This window comes from Ornithodoros turicata, unplaced genomic scaffold, assembly GCF_037126465.1.
Source record: "Ornithodoros turicata isolate Travis unplaced genomic scaffold, ASM3712646v1 ctg00000958.1, whole genome shotgun sequence".
Classification (NCBI taxonomy): Eukaryota; Metazoa; Arthropoda; class Arachnida; order Ixodida; family Argasidae; genus Ornithodoros; species Ornithodoros turicata.
Genome location: NW_026999427.1, coordinates 217,499 through 236,336, shown reverse-complemented (window position 1 = coordinate 236,336; position 18,838 = coordinate 217,499). Strand labels below are relative to the sequence as shown.

At 45.9% G+C, this 18,838-nt stretch overlaps 1 protein-coding gene across 11 annotated transcripts in view; it reads right to left on the bottom strand.

Annotated features, from left to right (window-relative positions):
- The window catches only part of LOC135375939 (major facilitator superfamily domain-containing protein 1-like), a 238,210-nt gene that overhangs the window by 89,490 nt on the left and 129,882 nt on the right, over positions 1-18,838 (bottom strand). For all 11 annotated transcript variants that reach the window (XM_064608564.1, XM_064608561.1, XM_064608571.1 and 8 more), the window contains one exon: positions 11,934-12,016. The gene's annotated coding sequence lies outside the window, so the exon portion shown is untranslated. The remainder of the gene's footprint in view (positions 1-11,933; positions 12,017-18,838) is intronic.

The following is an 18,838-nucleotide window of genomic DNA, read 5'->3' as shown; positions in this document are numbered from 1 at the left end:
TTGAATCTTTTGCGGTGTCACTTTGTAGGGGTTCAGCCAACGCTGCAATGATCAGGGTGATCAGGTTTATCAGGAACGATTCAGTACGAGGAACGATTTAGCACGTGTGAAGTAATCATGCTAATGAGGTGCTCAGGAACAAAACATGTACTCAAGCATATTCTTATCAAAATATCTGCAACACTTTTTCCCTTCTACCTGAAACTGTACAAGAACATTTCTACTTACGGCTGAGATCTTGAGGTGCGCTGCAAGGTGAGGATGTCACTGAAGATGTGCCAAGTGTGGGTGAGGCTACCACACTACCTTTTGTAGCAGCACGCTCATCAGAATGGATGCCTGAAGCGAGTTCATATAGAATAAATCATACCCATGCAAAAGCAATTAACTCTATTGAAAGAAGAACCACCTTTGGCTGTGCCATTGTGTCTTAATACATACAAAAGGAATGGTTCCTGTGGCACATTCGATTGGGGGGTGGGGGGGTTGTCATGGGAGCTGGAAAATGGGGCACCGACTCAACAGTGGTTTCTGTTTGTCCTGTCAGAGGAATTCAGCAGAATGAAACACAGTGGCACTAACCAGTTCTGATTTTTTCTTGCTTAGTGAATAAATTGCAATGACATTATAATGTGAGCTTTGACCTGACAGCCTTTGGTCGATACAAAGAAACATGTTCCACTCAGGGTGTCGAACCGAAACGTTTTTCGTTCCGGTTACATCATAAACGATCCGGTACCGGTTCTGCTCCGGAGCAAAAAAATAACGGTTCATACCGGTTTTTAACCGGTTTCGTCTCTGCTGGGAATATTCATCCCCCCCCCCCCCCCCCCCCCAAAAAAAAAATAAATGTTACAAAATGTAAAACCATTTATTCCGCATACGTGGTATTTAATAGGCAGATGTGAAATTGGTAGCTCCTGGTTCCTGTAGGTTACTGTCTGAATGAGCATTCTCCTTTCTTGAAGCGCATGCCACAAACGGACTTGTTTGTCGTGATGTCATACGTAAAGTACTTTCTTGCTGGGTTGGAGCGATCGCGTCCCATCCGAATGTCTGTTGCTACTGTCTAGCCAGCAAGCACCACCGCACGAGTACGACGCAAATCGAGGAACACCTTCACTCACAAACGCGCTCGACGGCTCCGTTATATTTGCTTCGTGTCCTGCCCACAAAAGAGTTGCCACATCGCACGGGCTTGCCCTCGCGTATACGTAAATGTATTCAACTTAGCTGCTCTCAAACAAGGGACGCGTTGCGCGACATTACCGATAAAGAAGCCGTTATGCAGCCCCCTTGGGTCGCTGTTTAGTTGAGGAGAGTTTGCGGGGATCAAATTGAAACGGACACCACGGCACATTGCTAGAGAGTCACATGTACTCTGTGTACTCTGTAGTCTGTGTGCGTGCGCGAACGATAAACCATTACAAAGGGAGCCTAAGGGTCATAGTATACCAACATACATTCCACCGTAACCGTAACCCTCGTATAGTATCCATGACATAACTTCAGAGCACACGACGTCTGTTTCATTCGCCTATCCGTAGTCCAAACCGGCGAAGTTTTTTCTTGGACCGAAAACCGTTACATATATTTTTCGGTTTCCCTCCTCAGCGAAAAAAACGTATACGGTTTCGATTCCGTTCCAGTTCGCACCAAAATAGCGTGTGTTTTTCTTTTTCGGTTTTCGGTTCTGGTTTTCGGTTCGCTCCGACACCCTGGTTGTATCCAAAATGACAAGCAAGGGGCTACAAAATGCTTGGTGGGGGGTATTCTGACAGCTACGCTTCAATAGCGTTATATATTGAATGTATCAGTGTCGACATCTATCTATGCACGTTAAAATAACAAACTCCCTGTAAGAGGGAACGTTAGGAAGCGACATCGCCAAATATTTAGGAGGTTTATGGGGGTCAAGATGTATAACTCAGCTTAGTTTCCGTGGGTCACTGGCAAGGTTCAAGGCATCACCCACGCAAAAAGACTCACCAGCAACCGTAGAAGGACAACGTTGCACTGACTGGAGGGGCACAGTGGGGACAGCCGTTCTTTTCAGACGTGTCCTCTGCCTGTTCACGAACACGTCGGATGTGAAATGCGCCTCGCACAGTTTGTGATGTTCTATCTGGTCAGGCGGAAGATTGGCAAATACTGGTTGATCGGCATACTCGATCCACACAGACTTCCTGTAACACAATGAAGGTTGACGAATAAGAGAGAGAAAAAAACACTCTACGGACTAACCCAAAGGAAAACATTGCTCACTGATTAGTGCAATAAATGTGTCGTATCCCTACATAACAAAGCTGGAAATAAACAGGAACTCTACCTCTTGCCTCCTGGGAATCCAAAAAATGAAAGGTTGCAGTTCAGGCGTGAATTCTTGCAACCGCTGGCTCTGCATTTGTTATAACTGATCCGTCTTGGTGGACCATCTTCCGGTGTTGCCATTGGGCCTCACGGCTCCTCACACATGTTGCATGGTCAGCAAGCCAGTGTGACAGCCAGATAGCGATAACAAACCGAAGAAGTAAGGAAGCGCTTAAATAGATTCTGGTCGTCATTGAGAATCCTTTGGTGTTGCCTTGTGCTCCTTTCGTGAGCATCACTTCGGTTCACTTCCTTACGTCCCAAGGCCAATTCCCACGGGAACAGAGGCTCAAATCTTTTCTTTAAACTTATTCGGTGTCCGTGCTTCTTTTCAACAGTCAAGGTCGACTCGTATCCCCCGTAATCCTTGGTCACTCTGGACTCTGTCATGCAGCACGCCATAATACACCCCCCATAGCGGCCAGAGAAGTTAAATTGAAACTGCCAAGCCTGTGCACGCAGGTGCACCCGAAAATAACCCATGTTCGACCAATCGGAGCGCGCACACAGTCTCAGCCAATGAGCTTGCAACGTTGTAGATTGGCGCAGTGGTACATACTCTACAGCCACATCCTCGGGTATCTGAGGAAGACTGGCACAGCCTTGCATTCAGACGACTAGCTGAATTCGCTATAAGCCTGTTGCACTAACCAGGCAGCGCTGTGGTTTGCCGACACACGCGCCACTGATTACTTCCTAGTTATCCAGCAGTCGGTCGTTCTGGGCCTGCTGTAATTTCTCCATGTAGAACCTTTGTGCAATTTTACTGATGTGCAATACTGTGCAAAATAAACCATATGTTAGCTCACAGACATTCGTTTGATGACGTGAAATGTGTGTACGTTGGCTAGAACACGACAGACATGAGGCATCCTATTCACATGCCAGGTTAGAGTTACCGGGATATTGTAAGCTTTGACGGACGAGTTCCCTTGGTTAAATCATCTTAATAAATAGCTGTTCTTTTTTTTTTGTCTGCTCAAAGACAGTGTAGGTGTCATTGTAAAACCTGAAAACCCATTTCCGTCATGTGTTATTTCAAAGCTAGAACCATGATGCTTCGCATATTTGTTGCCGAACTTAAGACACCTGCTGTCTAGCAAAGGACATGTGAATGTTTTGTCTGTGCCCTAGATAAAGGTATCTGAAGTAATTTCATTGATAATATTGTGAACATCGATATCACACGGCTAACAGCGCTAGTCCTCCTCCTCCTTTCCTCCGTTTTTTCTTTTTTTTTCCTTTTCGTCTAATAAATAGCCCTCCCCCCTCGAAGCTGATTGGGCGAGAGTCATTTGATTGAGGCGCGAGTATCCAAACGGTCGGTTGAACGGAGGTGAAAGAAAAAAGACTGAGGAGGAGGAGACATCACATCAGTCCGGCCACGCGTGTCCTCTCGGACTACAACCAGGCTCCAACAGCTCCCCATAGAACCCATAGTTTGAGATAATTCACACAACACTGGGTACACAACCAATGAAATTGCGACGTGGTGGATATTATGCACAACCAGTCGGCCAATCAGAAGTCTCAATGTCTGGCTGGCTTTTCAGTGGGTCCTGGCTACCATAGACTTCTACTGGATTTCAGGCCCGCCACCATTATTCGGTATTCAAAATAACTAACGTGATTTTTGGGTAAAATAAAGATTTATTTGATACAAAGCACTGATTCAAAGATCCTATACTTGCATACCTGCCAACTCTCCCGATTCATCCGGGAGACTACCAGATTTAGACCGTTTTGTACGACCGAGAAGCAAATCTCCTGGAAAATGCAGTTCCCCCCTTTATATCTCAAACACCTGGTTCTTGTCTGCCTCTTCCCGGAGAGTTCTGAGTTGTAGTGTGTTGTTCTAGCACAAGTTTCTGGGCATTTCCTCCATGTTTCCATGAGACAAGGGTGCCTTTGCAGTGTTTTTGCATTGCACTTTGCAGATCACGGTTCCGTGTAAGTGAAACAACTATCCACACGTGTTTCTGAAGCAATTCACAACTGAATTAGGTCGTGCGATAGCGTCCATGAAAGGGCAGCATGTGTTCTCCACAGTTTACGGTTGCGAGATCAGAATTCCGTGTGGAGGGTGAACTGACATTCTTACCCACGTTACGTCGAGGGAGCACCAGGACCACCTTAAATGCCGAGACAAACGGTACTAGCTAGGTCAGTTTTTCCAAAAGCAACTACGATGCTGTCCGTGCCGGCCCTCCTCCTCCGTGTTCCCAATTCCCGACGTTGCTAGTGTGTGCTCGAACTAAGTTGACTGAGTCAAATTCTCGGTGAAATGGGAAACTGTGCACAAGAGCTTATGGTAAGCACACTGAACAGAAAGTTTTTGCTGCTGTTGTTGACAGCACTGACGACAGTGATGTACAACTTAACTGATGGTTCTGACTTATCATGCAAACTACTTTTTAAATAACTTGTTAACTAACTTATTCAACAACTACAATGTTTAAGCTCTCCTGGAAAGTCCAGATGGCCTTTTCAAGTTCGGCCACGTTACTGAGGCAGTGCTGAATGTGAGGGTAGTTCAGCATCGTGAAGAAAAGAGGGACATAGCTTCGTGTCCTCACGTTCTTTTGAGAAAGTCCCATGGCCTTTTCACAGCCAGACACCCAGATAAGTTCTTGGAGAGGGCAATGTCTGTTGCTGCAACACTTGTGCCTTATGAGTCTGCTAGGGTTGTAACTTGGGATCAAGCGTGTTCCTTCCCAATAAAAGCTTCCGAACATCGGCTTTTCCTATATAAAGTATAAAGTCCATTTTCCAACAAGTTCCCCCCCCCCCTTTGAAATCCCCCTAATTTGGATGTTCCTAAGTTGACAGGTATGTTGCACTGTCCGTACAAAGCCCACTGCGTTGCTGACACACTGGGACAAAGTTCGAGCATGAAGCAAAACGAACACACCGTTCAACTCCTAATATGGAGCCAGTCTCATGTGAGTGCGTACCATTTCATGATGAGCATGTTCTTTCGCTGTCTCCGGTGCATCCATGCGTCCATTATAGTGAAGCGAATAGCACTTGTGTGGCACGTAATCCTATCTTTGTTGACAGCCCTCGAAATCCAATGGTGCTCGAACTTGTTCTTCACGCTCCAACTCATGAAGCATTCCGGTACCGCAGTTGATAGACTGTTCGTGGGACAATAATTGTGTCCAGAAACAGCACAACACGCGTGGACTCACGCACAAGTAAACCCGCTAACATATTTCTGCAAACAGTTCTGTTGATTGACACCACCGAACACAGGAGGACAACATGCTGGCCGTGCTGTTTCGAAAAACTCGCTGAAACAGCCGAAACGCTGCACGCATAGGCGCCGACTGCGGGGGGGCGCGGGGGCCCTTGCCCCCGTGGAACATGAACTAGGGGGGGCGCCGCCTCCCCCGGGAAGTCCCGCTAAGAGGCTGACACCAACCTTTGGGGCTCGGCGCACCCGGGTCAAAAGAGCGAAGAGGCACGAACCCAAAAATGCATCTTGCAATTTGTAAAATATGTATCCACCCACCATACTCATTATCACAGTAGAAGGTGAGGCGAAGAAACACAGAGGATGACACAACACATAGCCTGAATTTCGCCCAAAGTAATCAGATCAATGAAACGAAGCAGTCGAAAAGGCACCAGCAGCTGCCAGTCTTTGGAACGCATATCCGTTGGGAGCGGGTTCAACTCCCGCTGCTACATTTCATTGACCATATTCATTATATTGCGCGCATTTCGAGTCAAACACCGAGGATTCTATACATTTTGTTCTTTTTGCACTCAGTTTTCAAATGCGTAATGCCTTCAGTTGTGCACAAGTTCACTGTTTACGTTCTCTCTGTTTCTTCTTCTTTTTTTCTGGTCTTCCTTCCTCTTATTTCTATACCAGTTCTGCGTACATCATAGGATCCCGCCAGAGTGTGTGATTTTTCAGCTTTAATTTTGTGTTCTTCATTTCTCTTTTCTTTTTCTTTCCTTCTTTCTGTTTTCTTATTTTCTTTGCCTCTTTTGACTTCCCCTTTTCACTCTTTTTTTGAATAAGAAGCAGACATCCATCTAGCTTACCTTTCCTTTCTTTTTTTTTCTTAATAAACATATCCCCCACCCACCCCGCCAGAGTACTTACTTCGCGATGCGCCCTCCTGGAAAATGAAAACTCTCCGCCTCTGGCTGCACGCATATGCGCGTACAAAATGCAATTTCAAAACGTTCTCGACCAACGTTTTGAAATCACATTTTGTACATGCGCATGTGCGTGCAGCGTCCCGGCGGCCGTTTCAGCACTTTCAGCATAGTTTCGAAATAGCTCGCATCGGTTGGCACAGCGTCCATCCTCTTGTGTTCCGTGTTTCGATTATGTCAATCGGCAGAATAGTTTGTGATTCAAAGTGTGTTGTGTCTGTACCTGGACACGACTATTATCCCACGTACAATCTATCAACTACGGACAATACCTCCAGCAGTTAAAAATTAAAAGAGAACACTGGTCCAGGATGTCTACTTTAAAGAAATTCACATTAATACAAATGCGATTTTATCTGTTTCGGCGTCTGTCAATGTTGTTTTCTTCATGCGGGCCGCTGTCATCAGCTCCATCTTGCCAACCCGGAACCGGCAGTGCGAGAGGGCGAAATGAAAGCACTGCGCCTGCGGCAACCCTCCTTGAAGTGTGCAATCATGTTCGCGAACGGGTGACAAGTGTCTGCGTTGTCGACCTCTGTCGTCGAGACTCGCTTTGTCCGCACTAGGCGCCTGACCCGTCAGGATCAGCCACGCTTACACAAATCTCAAATGGCGAGGGCGATCAGACTCTCTGCCGAATCACGATTGCCCTCGATGTGGATCCTGCATCGGTGCATTACGGTGTCAATTTGTGGGTTCGAACCTCAGAACTGAAGGGCGAATGTGTTCCATGACACATTCGTTCAACGCAATACCGCGCTAAATCTGACGGTCACATGCTGGTGATATTGTTCGTATGTTGCGATAAGCGAATACATGTTTATGGCACCGTCTCTCACTGTCATGGAGAAAAGAAACAATTCATTCTGCGCACTGTAATTACCTCATAGTTCGCATTTTCTTCAGTTCACTTTCCGCTTGCTCTACTTTGCGTCAGGCCTTCCTTTGGTCACGCAAAATGTTGTTCATAGTTCCTTTTTGATGTCCTTCATTCTAGGTACATTCTTTTCGCCCACCCTCTGAACCTCTCACCTCCTCCTTTTCTCTCACCTCCTTTTCGCCATAGACCTCGCATGTATTTGAGTACTGGGGAGGACTGGTGTAGCATTTTTCTTTAGAAAAGAATGAACTTGGTCTACTGCAGACAGCGAGACTCATTGTGACCCGTTAGTAAGAATCGAAAGCCAGCCACGATCCAGGCAGCTCTGTATCTGGTTGGAAGGCTCCTTTGATGGTGGGTCTTCCACTTCGCTTGCAGTTCCAGCTTGTCTGAACAAGCACTGCATGCTCTCATCCATTTTTTAGATGTTAGCATACTCTTGGATTTTCTCGCACACTGTTAAAATGTGTCGTATGGTGTCCGCCGCTTTTCCGCAGAACTGGCACGTAGGGTCAACGTTCTCAAATAATTCACTCCTTCTCTGGTTCGTTAGAAGGCATCCTGTGCGCGCTTGAAAGAGAAGTGCGCTTGGGGACCTGTCTCCTTTGTATTCCTCGTAGCTCTCTGGCTTCTGCTTGTGTTTCCTGTAATGCTTGAGGCCCTGTTTTTTAGTTACTTTCTTCCACCAGTCGTCCATTTCGATCGCATTTATCCCTTCTGTGGAGATTCTTGTCCACTGTGCCTCGTTGCGTGCTGTCTGTTGCCTCGTATTTCTACTAAATTTTCTGTCATATTGGTTGATCTTATTTATCCATCCAGATTTCAGTCCGCAGTACCTCATATGATGGAATACTCTTTTTGCTATTCATGTTTCTAGAAAGTGAATGAATCGGCCCAGGTAGTGAGTCTTGGATTTTGCATCTCGTGCCGCGAAAGTAGACCATGCCATTTCTCCTTGTATTGCTGCGTTTGTCGTGGCAAAGTTTACTCCAAGAATCCATCTTCTGAGCTCCCGTTGGTTTTGATGTAGGGATTTCATTGTAGGTGCCGAGAATACTATGGCGTCATTTGTGAAAGTGAGGGCTGGGACTGCAGTTGACTTCCAGAGTAACCTCCCCACAGTGTATTGATTATATGAGAGTCTTGCTAGTTTCCAGATATGACCTTTGAGGCGATTTGATTTTTTTATGACATTTAGTTCGTGTTTCTTACGATAATTTTCTTCGCACGTGTTTATTCCTAGATACCTGCATTCTTTTGTGCGTGCTATTTGATGGTCTTGAAGTTTGAATAATTATTCACACTGTTCCTCTATTCCGAAAGACAACCATAGTGTTTTTGAGTAGTTGAACTTAAACCCATCTTTGGAGCCGATGTTTGGCGTGTGTTGTAGGGCTTCTTCTGTTGGCGCTAAAATCACAATGTCATCTGCGAACGCCATCGCGGATATTTTTGTTTCCTTCCGTTTTCCTGTCACTGAGAATGTTTGCGGCGTAATACCCTCAGACTCTTCTTGTAGGTGCATGAGCAGGTCGTTTATGTAAATGTTAAAGGTGTTGTGACAGTTGGTTTCCAGCTGTCCCAGATGAATACGAAAAACTATTCTATCACCTGACACCATCCCATATTCAAGTGCTCAAGTCTATGATGTGAGCAGGTACGGAGAAAAACGGCCGGGAAAAAGTGACATCGGTGACGTCACAGAGTAGCAGCGAGGGAAGACGCGCGTCTCCCAAGCCAAATGGGGGAGACGGGTCCGTAAAGTCACACCGCGGGTCGTCGTTTTTGGCTGCGCCTATGTTCCGAACCAATCTAGCGAGAGAAAAAATTCTTTTTGCCACAGTGTTCCCATAATGGGTACGATGCGTATACATTATGCTTGAACACATCTGAGAAAGTGTCGCAACACCTTTAGCGTGGGAGACAGGGGGCACACTGCAGAGGCTTGTGGATGGAACAATGATACTTTTTCAAGGAGCATTGCTGTTTGTTGTTCGAGAAAGGAGCGATCTTGCATGGTGTAGCGATAGGGCTGGCGACTGTATGGCTTAGCTCCTGGCTCCAAGCTCCTTCATACAAGGCACAAGGGAACGATGCTGGACAAGCTTTGGTGAAATGATTGTAATTTTGGAGCCATTGTCCGGAAATGCTTGGAGTGTTTCGAGTCCAGCAATGTTTGCTGTCACAACACTGCACAATATTCATGAATTGGTCTCTTCGTGGGGCGTAGAACTGATACCACAAGCAAAACTGGTGTTACGTGTCGATGGGCGTAATGACTGTCGGTCTGGGCATTTGGAGGCTAGGTGGCCCTTCTGATGACAAGTGAAGCATATTACCTTAGTTAAGTCTCGTCCTGGTTGGAACGCTGGTGACCCATATTTCTTGCTAATGGCTTCATATCGAAGTTCACGATCTTTCTATGGCAAGTCCTTTATTCTTGGCTTGGACATGGGCATGTTGGTGACCTATGACACCAGTTGACGTGAGGATGGCGGAGGATCAAGCGGGAGTTCTCTAGGCCGTAGGTGGAGAAGAGCAGTAGAACAATTTACTCTGACTTGTGGGAAATGGAGTAGTTTAGACCATTGTGACTTTTGTAGCCTCAGTGCGTAGAGTAGATGTATCTTGAGAATGTTGTTGCTGGTGGGCATACGTGTTGTCTAGCTGTGTAACAATGTCCAGGAAGGAGTCGACTGTCGCTGGTCGTTGCACAGCAATGGCAGTGACAATTTGAATGTCACGGATGCCTTGTAGGATGAAGTCGATTTTCTGTTGATCAGTGAGTGTCAGAGGACAGCGTGCGAGGATTTTTAGCTTCTCAAAAGTGTACTGATGTAGCGTGTCAGTCTTTCGTTGAACCCACTCTGCGACGGCAGTCTGCCATTGAATCAGTGTTAACTCTTCTTTAAATTGCTTGTAGAAGGCTGACCTCCAAGTGTCCCAAGTAAGAAAAGCATGGCCACACACTAAGTGCCAATCTTTGGCTGTACCTCGTAGGGTTTCGTTGGACCATGACGCTAACTGTTGTACCTTTTCCAGTTCTTGGATCCACCATTGAGAACTTTCTTTGGAGCCTTCAAATGTTGAAATAGTTTGGGAGAGGTCGGGTAGGGTGGTGATACGAAGCTGAGTAGAAGATAACGAAGTGCTTATACGAGTGAGAATCTCCGTATTCTGTTGCATGGCAGTTGACCATCGTTCTCATAATCTCTGCTTCTGTTGGCGTCGTGCCAGGGGAGTGTTCGTTCGCTGTGGCAGGGGTAGCGGTGTCAAGACGGTCATGCTTCTCGATGTCGCCGAGCAATCTTGTCAATAAGGTCGTCTTTCGTGCCCATGTAGTCCAACTTACGACGTTGGAGTTCGGAACGTATGAAGTCAGCGGTAAACGCAATGAGGTCCTCCCTAGAAGCCTGTCCCCAAGCAATGAGAGGCGTGATGATGATTGACGAGCGTTAGGCCTAGGCGTGGTGTTGGTAATGCGTGGTTGAACGAGACATGACGGCTGATAAGAGCCCATGCCTAGGCGTGGTGTCCGTAATGCGTAGTTAAACGAGGTTGAAATGGCAGCTTCCTCATTTCTTGAAGGCGATGGTTCAAAGGGGTGTCGACCGCGCCATTTGTGAGATGTGAGGCGTTGATGGGAGAGCGTGAAAGCATAGCTGAGAAGCTGAGAACTTCAAGCTTTATTCGAGCAGCTTCTTGCTGCGAACGAGTAAGGAAAATGGAAGTGCGAAGACTCACTCACGTACATCACATGGCTGGGAAAATTCAGAGCACATGTGAACGCAAACACAAACTCTGTCAGACAGCCCCAGAGGGTTAAATGGCTTAGCATCACTACTAGTGTCTTCTCGCTCAGTGAAGCTTGTTACCGCTTTCCCATGTTACTTTTCTAGTGATTTCTTTCTGCGTTGCCTTATTCTGGTATCAAAGTAAAACAACGTAAAAAGCTTTACGTGCTGAGCTCCAACCATGACGTTTCAAATTACCAGCTAGTAAACAGGCTTCATCATCAGCTGTCAGGTGGCCTCGCGTGCTGGTGACACGATGCCGCGTGGCTCAAACCAAAGTATGGCAGCCCAGCTGTAGGAATCATTCGAAGTTGACGTAGGTGACCCGTCGTGCACCTACCTAAGATTCTGGAACTGTAGCGCCGGATATTCAGTCGCGCTCATGGTGTGCTGCGCGGAAAACAGTGTCCGTACGACATATAAATTGAATGCATTTCTTTTCAAGTTATGTGTTTAGCTTTTGGATAGAATGGGACTAACATTTACGTAGTCCATTTGCGCAAGCGGAATATAATCATACAATGAACCCTTGATAGTAATTGGTAAGGAAAGCGCCACGTAAAAATGATGTGGCTCTCAAGTTAGGGCTCAGGGTGGAGCTAAAAAGCGAAAGAGTGCAGTGAATATTTCATCCGTATGCAAGTGCCTTTTGGTTTTGAACGCTACTAATTGCGAGAAGCTTGAAGTAGCATAATATAATGCAGAGAAATACGTACCTTGTATATCTGCTTACGGTCCCTTTAGCCACATATGTTGCATGTACCACTCACTTCTGAGAAACCCATGCATACCCATAATCCTGCGAAAAGAACCGCACAAATTGTAAGTGGTGGTAACTTCCAAGTAACTGCACTTGTATTTCAAAGTAAGGGCTTACACTTTTTACCATTTGGTACTTAACTCCGTACTTTGCACAGTGCTAAATACCCAGCTTTGAAAAGGATTGTGGAAAGCATTGTACGTTCCATTACAAGGTATAGAGTTGCTATAGAGTTTTGAAAGCATTTGCAACAAAAAACAAGTTTCACCGAGCGAGAAGAAACTGGTGAGGAAGCTACACCAAGCACCGTATTACGTTGGTTTAGCGATAGGTTAGGTTAGCGATACTGTGGCGGCTTGGCTTTCCTCCCCAAATTCGTTTTGATGAGTGGCGAGGTTAGCTGCCGAAGGAGCACTAATCTACCTAACTGATCACTAAACCAACCTAAGACAGTGCTCGGTGTAGCTTCCCCATGGGTTCCTTCTCCCTGAGAGAAATGTCTTTCGTAGCAAAAGGTTTTAGGGCTCTAAACCTGGTAACTTGGCTGAGACATCCCATTTAAATAATGAGCTGAAGACTACTATAGGCGGATGGTTTTTAATCTGTCTGCTTTGTAGGCAAACCTGTTGCCCAGGTCGAGCAGTGACCACGCAGGAAGTTATTTTTCAACTGTGGAGAGTTAATTACCCTGCGGACACTCGGCACATGTCATTTCAAACTGTACATATTGCAGAAACACTGATCACAGTATGGATGCTCGTACGTAGCTCTATTTCAGGGCTACAAACCGAAAGTGATGCTGTTTTCTTCTTTTTTTTTTCTTTTCCTTTGCCACGCAGTCTACGTGGGTGCAAGGAGAAGGAGAAAGAGTTGTAGGGCGAGCTGACACGTGCACAAGAGGCCGAGCATGGCAGTTAATATATGAAGGGAAGTGCCCCAGGACGAAAGCCGCCGATATTTCAAGCAGAGACCGCCTTCATCTGGGCATGAACAGTCCCAAGGACAAGGAATAAAAGGGGAGCTTTATTAAAAACTAAGAGGGGGTATTCGACGTTTCGACAGCAGCGCTCTCTTCAACAGGAATGGGATGTTATGGTGACGCAAGACAATACCAAAGAATGAGAGGGGAATATGTACAAGGGGAAAGGGCAGCACGCGTGCTTTGTCAAACAAAGGTAAAAGGGTACAATGAATCACAGGCAGTCATGTTCTTTGCCGGAGGACAATGATTTCCTGGGGTGGCCAAACGGGGTGTCTGAAAGAGATACAACAGAGTGTATGTATTCTGAGAGAATTTGGAATTTAGGTTGCGAACAGTTGAGAGGACGCCGGGGTCCTCGTTAATCTGGCTTTTAAATTTGTAAATCAGGAACGATGCTCTTTGTTCTCTAAGGCGTTGGGATGGAAAACCCGATTGCAGAACGAAAATGGCTATGTCGTTAATTGAGTGGCGCGGTTTACTAAAATGTCGAGACACTGGCAGATTAGGTTTCTTTGATACGTCGGACCTGTGGTTGTTGAATCGTATTCTGAAGGATGTAGCTGTATGACCGATATATTGGGCCTTGCACTCATTACATTGAAGGAGATAAAGGACGTTAGAAGAGTTACAGTTAAATAGACCATTAATTTTTGTGCGATAGTTCGAATTTGTGCTTTCTACTCTCGTAGCAGTTTGCATTAGTTTACAGATCTGGCATCTGCATCCGTTGCATGGTTGACAACCGTTGTGTTCCGACGGCTTGTTTAACTTGGCGTTCACAGGTCTATCTTGGATGTTCCTTGCTCGCGATAAGTAACGCGGGGTGGTTCCGGAAACACCTGACTCATACGATCAGATTGGGTGAGGATTGCATAGTGCCGTTTAAGTATGTGGTTTATGTCCGGGGCATAACCGTTTAAGCTAATAGTGAGGTTTACTGAAGAATTCTTATCGGCTCGGGGCTGTCTTTGGAATAGGTTCTCTCGATCGGTTGATCTAGCTCTGGCTATGGCATCTTTTACGACCTGATTAGGATATTTTTTATCTGCGAATGTTTCATCAAGTCTCTCAAGATGATTGTCTAGCTCATCATCGTTAGAACATATTCTCCGGTAACGCAGCGCTTGACTATGAGGGATAGCTAGCTTAGTGTGTCTGGGGTGGCAACTCTGGAACGATAGATACTGTTGGAAGTCAGTAGGCTTTCGATACAGACTGGTGGTTATGATTCCATTATGTAGTTTAACTTCCACGTCCAGAAAATTAACAACTGAGGAGGAGTAATTGAATGTAAATTTAATACTGGGGATGCACTTGGTTAAAATCGTTAACAAACAACTGAAGGTCGCATTCGGAGTGGTGCCAAATAATGAATATATCTTCTAGGAATCGCTTATACAGGAGAGGCTTCAGTGCAAAATTTCTGAGCAACGGTTCCTTCCAAGGATGTCATGAAGATATTTGCATAGTTTGGGGCCATTTTTGTTCCCATTGCTGTACCATTGACCTGTATGTAGTGTTTGTCATCGAATTCGAAGTTATTGCATGTTAGAATCAGATTCAGGAGTTCCGTGAGGACGGACTTATCATAAACCTGATCGGGTTGATTCTTAAATGCACACTCTGTATTGTTTCCTGTAATGGTACAGCCACTGAGAATCTTTCATCATTCGTGGATCATCTCCTCAAGCCCATCCCATCTAAATTCGACGCATCGTTAAGGACACCAACCATTTCCTTCAAGATATATGTAAAATAAACGCTCCCCCTAACTGTCTGTTAGCAACCCTAGATGTCACTTCCCTGTATACTAGCATTCCCCACTCAGACGGAATAGCAGCAGCAGAGTGTGCATTTAAGAATTGGCTATGAACTAGACTTGAACTAGACTAAACAGGCTTGAAGAAACATTCACAGATAGAAAATATCCTAATCAGGTCGTAAAAGATGCCATAGCCAGAGCTAGATCAACCGATCGAGAGAACCTATTCCAAAGACAGCCCCGAGCTGATAAGAATTCTTCAGTAAACCTCGCTATTATGCCCCGGACAAAAACTGCACACTTAAACGGCACTATGCAATCCTCACCCAATCTGATCGTATGAGTCAGGTGTTTCCGGAACCACCCCGCATTACTTATCGCTGAGCAAGCAACATCCAGGATAGACTTGTGAACGCCAAGTTAAACAAGCCGTCGGAACATAACAGTTGTCAACTATACAACGGACACAGATGCCAGATCTGTAAACTAATGCAAACTGTTACGAGAGTAGAAAGCACAAATTCGAACTATCGCACAAAAATTAATGGTCTATTTAACTGTAACTCTTCTAACGTCCTTTATCTCCTTCCATGTAATGAGTGCAAGGGCCAATATACCGGTCAAACAGCTACATCCTTCAGAATCCGATTCAGCAACCACAGCTCCGACGTATCAAAGAAATCTAATATGCCAGTGTCTCGACATTTTAGTAAACCCGGCCACTCAATTGACGACATAGCCATTTTCGTTCTGCAATCAAGTTTTCCATCCCAACGCCTTAGAACAAAGAGAATCGTTCCTGATTTACAAATTTAAAAGCCAGATTAACGAGGACCCTGGCGTCCTCTCAACTGTTCGCAACCTAAATTCCAAATTCTCTCAGAATACATACACTCTGTTGTATCTCTTTCAGACACCCCGGTTGGCCACCCCAAGACATCATTGCCCTCCGGCGAAGAACATGACTGCCTGTGATTCATTGTACCCTTTTACCTTTGTTTGACACCCCCTCCCCTTGTACATATTCCCCTCTCATTCTTTGGTATTGTCTTGCGTCACCATAACATCCCATCCCTGTTGAAGACAGCGCTGCTGTCGAAACGTCGAATACCCCTCTTAGTTTTTAATAAAGTTCCCCTTTTATTCCTTGTCCTGTATAAGCACTGTCTCCACTTCTGATCCTTATTGAATATATATATATATATATATATATGTTTACTATTTGATCATGCACTCCCAGCCAAGAACAGCTGTTTCGTCCTACTTGGGACTCGTCAGCCTGGCGTAGGGAAGTGACACGATCTTGGGTCGGCGCTAACAGTGCGTCTCGGCGAGACGTCACCGTGGAACGCGACCCAAGATTGTGTCACTTCCCTACGCCAAGCTGACGAGTCCCAAGTAGGACGAAACAGCTGTTCTTGGCTGGGAGTGCACGATCAAATTGTAAACGTATGCTCAATGTGCAGCTACAGAGCTTGAGAGCTACGGCTCGTCAGCTCTGGGTAGCTGAGCATCATTCGGGATCGGCAAACCAGGGGTCACTCAACGAGCAATACACACCTGGGAGGGTGACTGAGCACTCATCAATGCCACAGTGCAAGCCAGTGAATTATAATATAGGGAAAAAAAGCCATTAAAGAAACAAGTAAATGACGCTAAACGTGTTTGAAATTCAAAATTGCAGGTTAAGATGGCTTCTATGGCTGCACGCAGAGAAACAGATACTCATGTAACGATGCGACAGCACCAGAGGACAAGTGTTTCGCCGTGTTTGTAGCTCGTCAGCTCTGGGTAGCTGCGCATCGTTCGGGATTGGCAAACCAGGGGTCACTCAACGAGCGATACACACCTGGGAGGGTGACTGAGCACTCATCAATGCCACAGTGCAAGCCAGTGAATTATAATATAGGGAAAAAAAGCCATTAAAGAAACAAGTAAATGACGCTAAACGTGTTTGAAATTCAAAATTGCAGGTTAAGATGGCTTCTATGGCTGCACGCAGAGAAACAGATACTCATGTAACGATGCGACAGCACCAGAGGACAAGTGTTTCGCCGTGTTTGCAGCTCGTCAGCTCTGGGTAGCTGCGCATCGTTCGGGATTGGCAAACCAGGGGTCACTCAACGAGCGATACACACCTGGGAGGGTGACTGAGCACTCATCAATGCCACAGTGCAAGCCAGTGAATTATAATATAGGGAAAAAAAAGCCATTAAAGAAACAAGTAAATGACGCTAAACGTGTTTGAAATTCAAAATTGCAGGTTAAGATGGCTTCTATGGCTGCACGCAGAGAAACAGATACTCATGTAACGATGCGACAGCACCAGAGGACAAGTGTTTCGCCGTGTTTGCAGCTCGTCAGCTCTGGGTAGCTGCGCATCGTTCGGGATTGGCAAACCAGGGGTCACTCAACGAGCGATACACACCTGGGAGGGTGACTGAGCACTCATCAATGCCACAGTGCAAGCCAGTGAATTATAATATAGGGAAAAAAAGCCATTAAAGAAACAAGTAAATGACGCTAAACGTGTTTGAAATTCAAAATTGCAGGTTAAGATGGCTTCTATGGCTGCACGCAGAGAAACAGATACTCATGTAACGATGCGACAGCACCAGAGGACAAGTGTTTCGCCGTGTTTGCAGCTCGTCAGCTCTGGGTAGCTGCGCATCGTTCGGGATTGGCAAACCAGGGGTCACTCAACGAGCGATACACACCTGGGAGGGTGACTGAGCACTCATCAATGCCACAGTGCAAGCCAGTGAATTATAATATAGGGAAAAAAAGCCATTAAAGAAACAAGTAAATGACGCTAAACGTGTTTGAAATTCAAAATTGCAGGTTAAGATGGCTTCTATGGCTGCACGCAGAGAAACAGATACTCATGTAACGATGCGACAGCACCAGAGGACAAGTGTTTCGCCGTGTTTGCAGCTCGTCAGCTCTGGGTAGCTGCGCATCGTTCGGGATTGGCAAACCAGGGGTCACTCAACGAGCGATACACACCTGGGAGGGTGACTGAGCACTCATCAATGCCACAGTGCAAGCCAGTGAATTATAATATAGGGAAAAAAAGCCATTAAAGAAACAAGTAAATGACGCTAAACGTGTTTGAAATTCAAAATTGCAGGTTAAGATGGCTTCTATGGCTGCACGCAGAGAAACAGATACTCATGTAACGATGCGACAGCACCAGAGGACAAGTGTTTCGCCGTGTTTGCAGCTCGTCAGCTCTGGGTAGCTGCGCATCGTTCGGGATTGGCAAACCAGGGGTCACTCAACGAGCGATACACACCTGGGAGGGTGACTGAGCACTCATCAATGCCACAGTGCAAGCCAGTGAATTATAATATAGGGAAAAAAAGCCATTAAAGAAACAAGTAAATGACGCTAAACGTGTTTGAAATTCAAAATTGCAGGTTAAGATGGCTTCTATGGCTGCACGCAGAGAAACAGATACTCATGTAACGATGCGACAGCACCAGAGGACAAGTGTTTCGCCGTGTTTGCAGCTCGTCAGCTCTGGGTAGCTGCGCATCGTTCGGGATTGGCAAACCAGGGGTCACTCAACGAGCGATACACACCTGGGAGGGTGACTGAGCACTCATCAATGCCACAGTGCAAGCCAGTGAATTATAATATAGAGAAAAAAGGCCATTAAAGAAACAAGTAAATGACGCTAAACGTGTTTGAAATTCAAAATTGCAGGTTAAGATGGCTTCTATGGCTGCACGCAGAGAAACAGATACTCATGTAACGATGCGACAGCACCAGAGGACAAGTGTTTCGCCGTGTTTGCAGCTCGTCAGCTCTGGGTAGCTGTGCATCGTTCGGGATTGGCAAACCAGGGGTCACTCAACGAGCGATACACACCTGGGAGGGTGACTGAGCACTCATCAATGCCACAGTGCAAGCCAGTGAATTATAATATAGGGAAAAAAAGCCATTAAAGAAACAAGTAAATGACGCTAAACGTGTTTGAAATTCAAAATTGCAGGTTAAGATGGCTTCTATGGCTGCACGCAGAGAAACAGATACTCATGTAACGATGCGACAGCACCAGAGGACAAGTGTTTCGCCGTGTTTGCAGCTCGTCAGCTCTGGGTAGCTGCGCATC